We start from the raw sequence: 12540 nt of genomic DNA on the forward strand, positions 1-12540 counted from the left end.
TATCTCTGTTATATAATAAAATACTTATTTGGTTTACCAAAGGCCTGATCCTTGGCTGGGGTTTCACAGACCAGAAGGGAGGGTGAGGTAAATAACCAAGGCTGAAGAGTGACAAATGGTGGCAGCGGGTGAAGGGAAGAATATAACACCACAAGTATTCAGAGCAAACCAGAATTATAAGCAGTCTGAGTAAATCAAAGGGATTGGGACAGCTTTAGCACTCAGTCACAGAGGTAACCAGATAGAGAGACTCAGGCAGAGTCTCTGGGACTACTGGTTATAGGACGTGACTGGTGGTGCTGCCTAGCAGGGGGATCTGTTGAGATCTGTGCTAGAGCGGGGACAGAAACCATAAGAAAGGACAGTCCGGACTGGTGGAGTCCCTGGTGGTGCCTAGAGACAGGCAGTAACCACGAGCAGGTAGGAACCTGACAGGGACAGCCAGGGAAGGGCATCACAAGGGACTAAGAAAGAGACTCAGAAGAAGCTGGAATAAGAGTGTCTGGAGCTGGCAGGAGCAGCAGTGGCCGCAGCCAGAGTGGAGCTGAGATATCCTTGTGGCAGAAAGCAGCTGTTCAGGCAACAGCAACCAAGACACCAGAGCTGAAGGTCTCCTGGAAAAGATTCCAGCAGCAGCACTCCAGAAAAATTGAAACCAGATTGTCAGTTGGTGGCAACTGTCTTCAAGAAGCAGTGTGTCCCCAACAAGGAAGAAGACTGATGAAAGTCCTCAGTAAAGCCTCTTAGGTTAACCAGAGTGAAGAGAATCCGGACTAGAAAAAGAGCTCTGGGTGAATTCCTCTGTATAGCCTGTGAGTTAACTGCCAAAGAGGTCTTAAGGGCAGATGAGAATAATGAAGAAGAGAACTAGATCAGCCTTTCCCACCCTTTGGGTCCCCAGGTGTTGCTGGACTACAACTCCCATCAGCCCCAGCTAGCGTGGCCAATGGTCAGGAATTATGGGAACTGTAGTCCAGCAACAAAGGCCAATGGAAGCCCAGAGGCTGAGGCGCATAGATGCGAAAGGAGAGTCCGGAGTTGTACGACGCACACAATAAGAACATGAAATGTGAGAAGCATGAACCAAGAAAAGCTAGAAATTGTCAAGCAAGGAATGGAAAGGATCAATGTTGCAATACTTTGGATGAGTGAAAGAAAATGGACGGGAATGGGACATTTTCAATCAGGCAACTACAAAATATGTTATGCAGGAAATGAGAAATTAAGGAGAAACAGGGTTGCTTTGATAGTGAGAAGTGATGTCGCAAAAGCAATTAGAAGCTATAACGCAAGGTCTGAGCGAGTGATATCAATGAGATTTAATGGGTAACCTATTAACATAGCCATCATCCAAAGTCTATGCTCCAACAGCAAATGCAGAAGAAGAGAAATTGGAAAGATTTTACGCAGAAGTATAGGAAAAAATTGATCACACACCAAAACAAGATGTGCTGATAATCATGGGGAACTGGAATGCAAAAGTTGGGAACAAAGAAGACCTAGAAAATGTGGGGAAATGGGGCTTAGAAGATAGAAATGATGCAGGACAAAGACTTACTGAATTCTGTGAAGCCAATAATTTGTTTCTTGCAAACATATTTTTTGAGCAACTGAAAAAGACAGTTGTACACGTGGACATAACCAAATGGTCAATATGGCAATCAAATTGATTATATAATTGGTAGCAGAAGGTGGAAAAATTCCATACTTTCTACGAAAACAAAAAAAAGCAGCAGATACAGATCATGAACTGGTCATATTGAAAATCAGAGTAAAGCTAAAGAAGAAGAACAAAGCAATCATAATGCCAAAATACAATTTAAATAACATTCCAGAAGAATATAAAGATCAAATAAGGAACAGATTTGAGGCTTTAGACTTAGTTGATAGAGAACCAGAAGAACTATGGATTGAAGTAAGAGACATTATCAGGGAAGAATGCAAAAAGACAACATCTCCAGTTAAAATGAGAGAAAAACTTCAATGGATGACTGGCAAAACTCTTAAAATGGTTGAAGATAGAAGGAAAGCAAAACGAGATAGAAACATGGTTAGAACCCTAAATGCAATAATACAGCGACTAGTACATAGGGACAAACAGAACTATTACAATAGTTATTGTATAGAAATAGAAGAGGACAACAAACATGGAAGAACAAGAGCCCTATTCCAAAAGATTAGAGAAATTAAAGGGAAATTTAGACCAAGTATGGATGATAAGATCCTCCGTGGCGCAGAGTGGTAAGCGGCGGTAACGCAGCCGAAGCTCTGCTCGCGTCCAGAGTTCGATTCCAACGGAAGGAGGAAGTCGAATCTCCGGTAGAAGGGGTCGAGGTCCACTCAGCCTTCCATCCATCTGTGGTCGGTAAAATGAGTACCCAGCATATGCAGGGGGGTAAAGAAAGACCAGGAAAGGAACTGGCAATCCCACCCCATATATATGGTCTGCCTAGTAAACGTCTCAAGATGTCACCCTAAGAGTCGGAAACGACTCGCACTATAAGTGTGGGGACACCTTTACCTTTTAGGGATGTTGAACAATCAACAGGGGAATACACTGACTGATCAAGATGAAATAAAAGGAAGATGGAAGCAATACACTGAAGAACTCTATAAAAGAGATGCAAGGATGACAGATTCATTCATGGAGGAACCGTATGATGAAGAACCAGAAACTTTAGAATGTGAGGTGAAAGCTGCTCTTAAAATACTTGGAAGAAACAAATAAATAGGAATAGATGGCATACAAATAGAATTGCTTCTAGTTACGGAGACTGAATCTGTCCAAATTTTGACAAAAATTTGTCAACAAATATGGAAAACTAAACAGTGGCCCACAGACTGGAAGTGTTCAATATACATCCCAATTCCAAAGAAAGGGATTGCCAGGGAATGCAGTAATTATCAAACTATTGCCTTAATATCTGAAGCAAGTAAAGTAATGCTCAAGAATGAACAACAAAGACTCTTACCATATATGGAGCAAGAAATGCCAGATGTCCAAACTGGATTTAGAAAAAGAAGAGGTACCAGAGATCATATTGCAAACATACACTGGATGATGGAACGGACCAAGGAATTTCAGAAGAAAATCACCCTGTGCTTTATAGATGACAGCAAAGCCTTTGATTGTGTAGATCATGAAAAACTATGGAATGCTTTAAAAGAAATGGGGGTGCCACAGCATCTGATTGTCCTGATGCGCAACCTATACTCTGGACAAGAGGCTACTGTAAGGACAGAATATGGAGAAACCGATTGGTTCCCAGTCAGAAAGGGTGTGAGACAGGATTGTATTTTATCATCCTATTTGTTTAATCTATATGTAGAACATATCATACAGAAAGTGGGATTGGACCAAAATGAAGGACTTTTACTAAAAAGGAGGTAGACATTCGTCCGGGAAGGCTGAGATGGATACCCAAATTAGAGAATGAATTAAATGTATGGTTAAATTCTCCAGCTATTTTAATGATGAGAATCCATCACTACAATATCTTATCCTGACGACCCATCACCCTACTTTCAAGAACTAATAGCTTCCTTCCAAAAATCCTTTTTAACAACTTCTAACTGTAATAGGAAAAATCTTCAAAAAAAATCAAAATCATGGTTCGACCAAGAATGTCATGACAATAAAAAACAATTAGTGTTAACATATAAAACTTATAAAGTAAATAGATCACCTGAACATTTATTAACCTACTGTATGGCAAGGAAACAATATAAGAATTTGCTTAAAAAGAAAAAGAAAACAGAATTGAATAAATCCTGGCTACGCCTACTACATGCCTCCAAGTTAAAAAATTCTACCTTATTCTGGAGACTTGTCTCGTATAACTGGCCAAAACCCTTATCCAACTTAGATTGCCATATCCCCCCAGCTGTCTGGGAGAATTATTTTACCAGATTATACCAAAAGAACACTGATAGTGGTGCTGTAATACATTTCTCGGAAGATGAAATTCCTGAATGGGCCCCTGTTACTATACCGGAGGTCCTCGAATTAATCGCCAAACTTAAGCTGAGGAAAGCTCCCGGTAGTGATAATATCCCAGCGGAAGTGTTCAAATTAAACTCGGAATGGTGGGCCCCTTTATTAGCTGCTCTGTTTTCTTATATTAACCGCTCAATGAAAATCCCTAAAGAGTGGGGCCTTGCAATAATTATCCCGATATATAAAAAAGGTACCCATACTGATCCAGCCAATTACAGACCGATAAGTCTTTTGAATATAATTAGCAAACTTTACGCGACCCTTTTGTATGGAAAATTGAATGCATGGGTAGAGCAAAAGAACCTATTGGCCCAGGAACAAGCAGGCTTTAGGCCTGGACGTTCAACCATTGATCAGGCCTTAATTCTTCACCATTTAATATCTAAATATTCGACTAAGCCTGATACCATGATGTACACAGCTTTTATTGACCTTAGATCAGCGTTTGATTCCATCTCTCGTGAAAGACTCTGGGAGAAATTAAGTGCCCTGGACATTGATAAAAGACTGCTTCTATTGATTCGAGGACTATACTTGGACACATCCCTATGGGTTAGATGCAATAACAAGGGCCATTTATCTAACCCTATCCCTACATTTAAAGGGGTTAAGCAGGGATGTGTTTTAGCCCCTTTACTATTTAACCTATATATTACTAGTATAGTAGATTCCTTGGCCACTATCTCTGCTCATGCACCGATACTGGCTGGCAGTCCCAGGTCCATACTTTTATACGCTGACGATATAGTTCTGTTGGCAAGATCTGTGGTTGGCCTTAGAAGACTCTTAACAGCTTTGACTACATTTTGCTCAAACGAATTGCTGACAATTAACTACGAGAAAACTAAGGTTTTAATATTTACCAAAAAAAGACTGAAACATCGTTGGCAAATTAAGGGTCACTCAATTGAACAAATAAATACTGTCATGTATCTAGGCTTAACATTCCAATCTACTGGATCATGGCAAATGCAGATCAAGGCAACGATCTTGAATGCTAAAAAAACGCTGAAAGCCCTGTTATCATATTTTTTCAATAAAGGGGGACAGCTTATTATTCCAGCAATTAAAGTATTCACTGCTAAAGTAATTTCTCAACTACTCTATGGAATACAAGTCACCACCCATGAGAACTTTTCTGCTTTGGAATCGTTACAAAATTCTTTTTTGAGGACTATATTTGCGGTCCCTAAGTGTATTCCTAGCTTTATTCTTAGACTCGAGGCTGGATTACCAACTATAGAATCTAAGATCTGGACTTTGAGAATTTCCACTTGGCTGAAATTGAAATTTGATCCCATTGGGCTTTCTCCCCAAATTCTTCAAGATAATTTTCAATCTCCTTGGGAGAAGTTGATAATAGATAAAATTCAGAATCTGGGCTTTTCTATCCCTGCGATCCAAGAAATGGGCTATCTAAAAGCCAAGATGAATATCTCACAAAGAATTAAAGATATCGATTACCAACACCACCTAATGCAAGTCAGGAAACATAGACATAACCCAAGTTTTTTATCCCCAATGCCATATTTGTCCAATCTCACCATTCCCAGTCACCGCAGAGCATTTTCCCTCGCAAGAATGAATATACTGCCATCAATGCTCCTTGATGGCAGATATAATAAAATCCCATATTGTGACAGGAAATGTCCCTGCGGTGAGGACGAGGTAGAAACTATTGCCCATGTCCTACTACGTTGCTCTTACTACCATGATTCCAGAAATCAAATAATTAAACCTATCCTAGACCTTATACCTGGTAGAAGTGAGGATAAGCGTTTGGAATATCTACTTGGAGATCATCAACAATTTATTACAGAGAAAGTTGCTAAATTTTGTGTAATTGCAATTTTATCTAGGAGGATCCAGGTAAATGACTCTCGAAATTAAGTTCTCTTTGGCTCTCCTCGTTTACTTTTAAATTCTCGGGATGAGTTTTAGCAATTTTAATTAATATGCTTTATTCTATATTAATATTATGATTTGTATTCTTATAATATTTAGCCTTATATTATAACAAATAATAATGAATGAATGAATAATGAATATTTTATTTAGATCTGGAAACTAATTCCTGATTAGTGTTTTAAATTTGAATATGTCCCTATCTTAATAATTGCTTTATGATGTTTGTTTTACTTTTATATTGGTCTTTGGCCGTAATAAAACTTGATTCTGAAATTCTGAAGGAGATGTGAAAATTGGAGGGAGAAATATCAATAATTTAAGATATTATTTTTTATTTATTTTTATTTTATTAAGCTTATATTCCACCCGACTAGCAACAGCTCTCTGGGCGGTGAACATTAAAAATACAATAAAAATAACACAATACAGTATATCACAATACAAAACTGTACAAAAAACTGTACAGTCTAAAATCAAAATATAATAATTTAGAATTAACAGGAATTAAAATGCCTCTGAGAAGAGAAAGGTTTTAACCTGGCGCCGAAAAGATGATAGTGTCGGCGCCAGGCACACCTCCTCGGAGACACCATTCCATAGTTCGGGGGCCACCACTGAGAAGGCCCTAGATCTTGTCACCACTCTCCGGGCTTCCCTATGAGTAAGAACCCGGAGGAGGGCCTTCGTAGTAGACCGTAGTGTACGGGCCGGTTCATATCGGGAGAGGCGTTCCGACAGATATCGTGGTCCCGTGCCGTATAAGGCTTTATAGGTAAGTACCAACACTTTGAATCTGGCCCAGAAGCATATTGGAAGCCAGTGCAAACGGGCTAGCACAGGTGTTATATGCTCAGACCGCTTAGTTCTTGTTAGCAGTCTGGCCGCCGCATTTTGCACTAGCTGTAGCTTCCGAATCGTCTTCAAAGGTAGCCCTACGTAAAGCGCATTGCAGTAGTCCAGACGCGAGGTTACCATAGCATGTACCACTGATGTGAGGTCCTCCTTACTCAGATAGGGACGTAGCTGGGCTACCAACCGAAGTTGGTAGAATGCATTCCGGGCCACCGAGGCTACATGAGCCTCAAGTGTGAGGGAAGAGTCTAAGATGACTCCCAGACTACGCACCTGTTCCTTTAGGGGGAGTGTAACCCCATCCAGGACAGGGTATATATCCACCATCCGATCAGAGAAACCATCCACCAGCAGCATCTCAGTCTTGTCAGGATTGAGTCTCAGTTTGTTAGTTCTCATCCAGTCCATTGTCGCAGCCAGGCAACGGTTCAGCACGTCGACTGCCTCACCTGAAGAAGATGTAAAGGAGAAGTAGAGCTGCGTGTCATCAGCATACTGATGACAACGCACTCCAAAACTCCTGATGACCGCCCCCAGCGGCTTCATATAAATGTTAAAAAGCATGGGAGACAGAACCGAACCCTGCGGGACCCCACATTGGAGAACCCACGGTGTCGAGCAATGTTCCCCAAGCACTATCTTCTGGAGACAACCCGCTAAGTAGGAGCGGAACCACTGCCAAGCAGTGCCTCCAACTCCCAACTCCGCAAGCCTCTCCAGAAGGATACCATGGTCGATGGTATCAAAAGTCGCTGAGAGGTCAAGGAGAATCAACAGAGTTACACTCCCTCTGTCTCTCTCCCGACATAGATCATCAAACAGGGCGACCAAGGCAGTCTCAGTGCCAAAACCAGGCCTGAACCCCGATTGAAATGGATCTAGATAATCGGTTTCATCCAATAGCGCCTGGAGCTGGTCAGCAACCACTCGTTCCAGGATCTTGCCCAGGAACGGAACATTGGCTACTGGTCTGTAGCTGCTGAAATCCTCTGGGTCCAAGGAAGGTTTTTTCAGGAGTGGTCTCACTGCCGCCTCTTTCAGACAGCCAGGGACCACTCCCTCTCGTAAAGAGGCATTAATCACTTCTTTGGCCCAGCCAACTGTTCCTTCCTTGCTAGTTTTAATTAGCCAAGAGGGGCAAGGATCCAGTACCGAAGTGGTCGCACGAACCTGTCCAAGCACCTTGTCCACATCCTCGAACTGAACCAACTGAAACTCATCCAACAAAACATGACAAGACTGTGCTCCGGACACCTCAGTAGGATTAACTGCTATTAAATAGGAGTCTAAGTCCCGGCGAATGCATGAGATCTTATGCTGGAAGTGTTCAGCAAATTTATTACATCGAGCTACCGATGTATCTGCCGTATCTTGTAGGCCTGGATGGAGTAGGCCACGAACCACTTTAAAAAGCTCCCGTGGGCATGAGAGAGATGACTGAATAGTGGCGGCAAAATGTTGTTTTTTTGCCGCCCTCACCGCTCCTACATAGAGCTTAGTAGAAGCACGAACCAGCTCATAATTGCATTCGTCGGGAGTTCGTATCCATCTCCACTCAAGCCGCCTCCTGTCTTGTTTCATCGCTCTCAGCTCCGGAGTATACCAAGGAGCTGTATGAGCTCTACATAGGAGAGGGCGTGCAGGAGCGATCGTGTCAACAGCCCGGGTCATCTCTGTATTCCACAGATCGGCCAGGGCTTCAACAGGAGCGCCAGTCTTATCAGCCGGAAAAACCCCCAGAGCCTTTTGAAAACCTTCAGAATTCATTAGTCTCCGGGGGTGGACCAATTTAATAGGTCCCCCACCCTTGCAGAGGGAAAAGGCTACTGAAAGTCTAAACTTCAGCAAGCAATGATCTGTCCATGACAACAGGAGAGATGTAAAACTCCCCACATCTAGATCACTATCCCCATGTCCGGTAGCAAAGACCAGGTCAAGAGTATGCCCCGATGTATGTGTTGGGCCACTAACATATTGAGACAGCCCCATGGTTGTCATGGCGGCCATGAAGTCCTGAGCTGCCCCAGACAAAGTAGCCTCAGCATAAATGTTGAGATCTCCCAGTACTAATAGTCTGGGGGATCTCAACAGTACCTCCGAGACCACTTCCGTCAGCTCAGTTAGGGAAGCCATTAGGCAGCAAGGTGGGCGGTACACCAAAAGGATTCCCAGTCTGTCCCTCTGGCCCAGCACAAGGTGCAAACACTCCAGACCAGTGATTGCATGGACATGGTGCTTGGTGAGTGAGATGGAACTCTTATAGACCACAGCAACCCCACCTCCCCGACCCTCAGATCTACCATGATGCTGAACCAGATACCCCGGTGGGCAGAGCTGGGAGAGACTAACTCCTCCCTGTTCGCCCACCCAGGTCTCGGTTATACATGCCAGATTGGCCACCTCGTCCACAATCAAATCATGGACGAGGGAGGTTTTATTATGTACCGATCTGGCATTTAAGAGCAGCAACTGGAGATCTGAGAGTTGGCTGACAGGACAACCAACAACCCTGCGGGTATGAGAAGGACCAGAACGCGGCACAGCCACTACATGTCTGGGCCGCGTTCTCCTTACCTGGCACGTCCCTCTCATATCACCATACCTCCCTCTACCCATCACTACGGCAATTGGGGCCCCCTCAGGTCTCCCCTCTTGATGATAAAATCTCTTCCCGAGGCACATGATAAACTATAAATACAAAAAAGATATGAAGATGATACCATACTAGTAGCAGAAACCAGCAATGATTTGAAACGAATGCTGATGAAAGTTAAAGAGGAAAGCACAAAAGCAGGACTACAGCTGAACGTCAAGAAGACTAAAGTAATGACAACAGAAGATTTATGTTACTTTAAAGTTGACAATGAGGACATTGAACTTGTCAGTGATTATCAATACCTTGGCACAGTCATTAACCAAAAGGGAGACAATAGTCAAGAAATTAGAAGGCTAGAACTGGGGAGGGCAGCTATGAGATACCTAGAAAAGGTGCTCAAATGCAAAGATGTATCACTGAACACTAAAGTCAGGATCATTCAGACCATGGTATTCCCAATCTCTATGTATGGATGTGAAAGTTGGACAGTGAAAAAGTGGACAAGAAAAAATCAACTCATTTGAAATGTAGTGTTGGAGCAGAGCTTTGTGGATACCATGGACCGTGAAAAAGACAAATAATTGGGTGTTAGAACAAATTAAACCAGAAGCTAAAATGACGAAACTGAGGTTATCATATTTTGGACACATCATGAGAAGACATGATTCACTAGAAAAGAGAATAATGCTGGGAAAAGTAGAAGGGAGTAGAAAAAGAGGAAGGCCAAACATAAAGGAAGCCACAGACCTGAACTTACAAGATCTGAACAGGGTGGTTTATAACAGATGCTATTGGAAGTCGCTGATTCATAGGGTCACCATAAGCTGTAATCGACTTGAAGGCATATAACAACAACTCAGATGCCACTTCTATCTTTAATAAAAGAAATGATAAACTCTATTCTGTTGATATCAAATTGGACATTTTCCCCTTTTTCCTTAAAAAACCCAGCATAGAGACTTAAATGTAGTACTCACTTAATTCTAGTTTCATGGCTCTCTCACACACACAAAATATCTAATCCATTCATGTATTATTTATGCAGCATTTATCACAGCTCTCATTAGCAAAGACCATATCTCACTCTATGGATTCAGTCTGCTTCAAAACATTTGCCTTCTAAATGCAAATTCCATCTTTTTTAAAAAAAAAATGTTAATGCAGAAGGAAGGATCTAGTCAACAAATGAGAAAATGTAAGTATGATGGAGACTAGGCTGAATGTATTCTGTGCATCTGCCAATAATCTGCCATATGTGAAATCTTTACAGTAATCTTTCCTTTCTGCCCCACCTTTGGACACAAATACAACTAAGCTTCCAGTAGCACTACTAAGGTTTAATGTTTGCTCTAAAGATCAGAAGTGAAACCTTCTGAAAGGTTTTTAATATGCATTCACATATCTGATTTGCACTTTTATTGTGAGGATAGCTATGCACATTATCTACACCAAAGCAATCACTGGAAGATCAACAGAGCCACATCAGGCTATGAGCCAGCAAAGCACTGATGCAGAAAATTAAGCACAAAACAAGTTCTTTTGCTGCATATGCAGCTTTATTCTTATTTATTCATTTCATTTATTTATTGTATTTATATACCACCCCATAGCCGAAGCTCTCTGGGTGGTTCACAGTAACTAAAAACATTAAAAACAAATATACAAATTTAAAACACGTTTTAAAAACAATATAAAACACATGCTAAAATGCCTGAGAGAAGAGGGAAGTCTTGAGAGCCTTATCATGGAACTATTGCAATATCATTGTTGTCTGCTGACAGAAAATATCAAGTCCAACCCCTGCAATGTTTTCTTGTCCAACAGTCATTGTCTAGCCTCACTTCTGCCCATAACTCAGCTTTGAGTCAAACACTGTTGTGCCCCAGACTGAGGGGGAGCTAGATCGGGGAGTGGAGTCAGATGAGGACAAGGTTCTTTGGGAAGCTGGAGGAAGGGAAATTAGCGGGGAGGGTTCTGGCAGACCCCAACTCCCATGCCCAGCACTTCCACGGATGCAGTTCCTGCCTTTCCTGTGAGTCCAATGCCAGAGCAGTTGGGAAGCATCTCCCTGATCATACCATCCACGGCCATGCAGGAATCCCCACCGGACACTTGAAAAGTTTCCCAGCCAATCAGCATTCCGCTTCCAGAGCTCACACTGTCACCTAGTGAAGCCCCCCTGTCTGATGTGCTGTCTGAGACTCGTCCCCCCTTGCCCCGCAAGAGGAAGCGTGAGAAGAGAGACTTTCAAAAGGTGAAACTCAGGCAGAGCCACCGCTTGCACGTGGAAACCTTCCCTACTTAAGTTGGTGCCTCCTGAGGCACAAGTGCTGAGTCAAGTTTCCCCAAATGCTGCAGAGACTGCTTAGTTAGGACAGTTAGGAAAAGTAATGAGTCAGAGTAGACAGGTGAATGAAGCGCACCGCTTTGATGTAACCATAACTTTAATAAAAAGAGAGAAAGACATCATCTTGCCTCAGTCTGAATCCTTTGGCTCTAGATAGGATAAACACATTGACTATCTCCTTCCAATCCTCTTTAGCTTGTAGTTCTTCCTACACTTCTACTTAAAGTATGCAACATATATTGTAATAGCAGTCAAACTCTTAATTAGCATACATCTTCCTTTGTATTGGAAGTACACTTAATGAGGCGGTATCCAACCAAGAAGTTCTGTTAGCACAAGGATTTCAGTTTGTGCAATGGAACTTCTCTTCCCTTTCTTCTCCCCGCTTGCCCCTTAATCTGTTTGGGGGGGTCTCCAACACTCCGGAGCAGACTTGAGGAAGACACAAGGGCAAGTGGGGAGAGGAGAGGGAAGAGAATTTCAATTGTGCAACTGTAAATACCTGTGCTAACAGAACTACTTTGTTGGATACTGCCTATGGTATTTTATTTTAATGAAGCTTGTAGTTTTTTTCTTTAAAAAAGCACAACCCTGCAGTTTTACCCTTAATTTTTTTTTTTCTGGCAATGCAACTTGACATAATCATAATATATAATAAATGCATAATATATAATAAATGCATAGAATTATATTCAATGGCATCCTTCTGCTTACGGAATGCTCTAATTTTCTGTCAGCAGAATGAGAAGAGAGCCCCCTCTGCTTCTCCCATGCAGTTTCAAAGTGCAATAGGGAGAGATGGGACTACACGGGAGGGGGGAAATTGCAAAACAGAGCTTC

At 42.2% G+C, this 12540-nt stretch overlaps 2 protein-coding genes across 4 annotated transcripts in view; one reads left to right on the top strand and one right to left on the bottom strand.

Moving 5' to 3' along the window:
- LOC133376522 (uncharacterized) overlaps positions 1–12540 on the top strand; it is a 72717-nt gene that overhangs the window by 46282 nt on the left and 13895 nt on the right. The window lies entirely within an intron of this gene.
- The window catches only part of KIF5C (kinesin family member 5C), a 125307-nt gene that overhangs the window by 42906 nt on the left and 69861 nt on the right, over positions 1–12540 (bottom strand). The gene's annotated exons all lie outside the window — the stretch shown is intronic.

The sequence above is a fragment of the Rhineura floridana genome, chromosome 2 (genome assembly GCF_030035675.1).
Source record: "Rhineura floridana isolate rRhiFlo1 chromosome 2, rRhiFlo1.hap2, whole genome shotgun sequence".
In the NCBI taxonomy this organism is placed as follows: domain Eukaryota; kingdom Metazoa; phylum Chordata; class Lepidosauria; order Squamata; family Rhineuridae; genus Rhineura; species Rhineura floridana.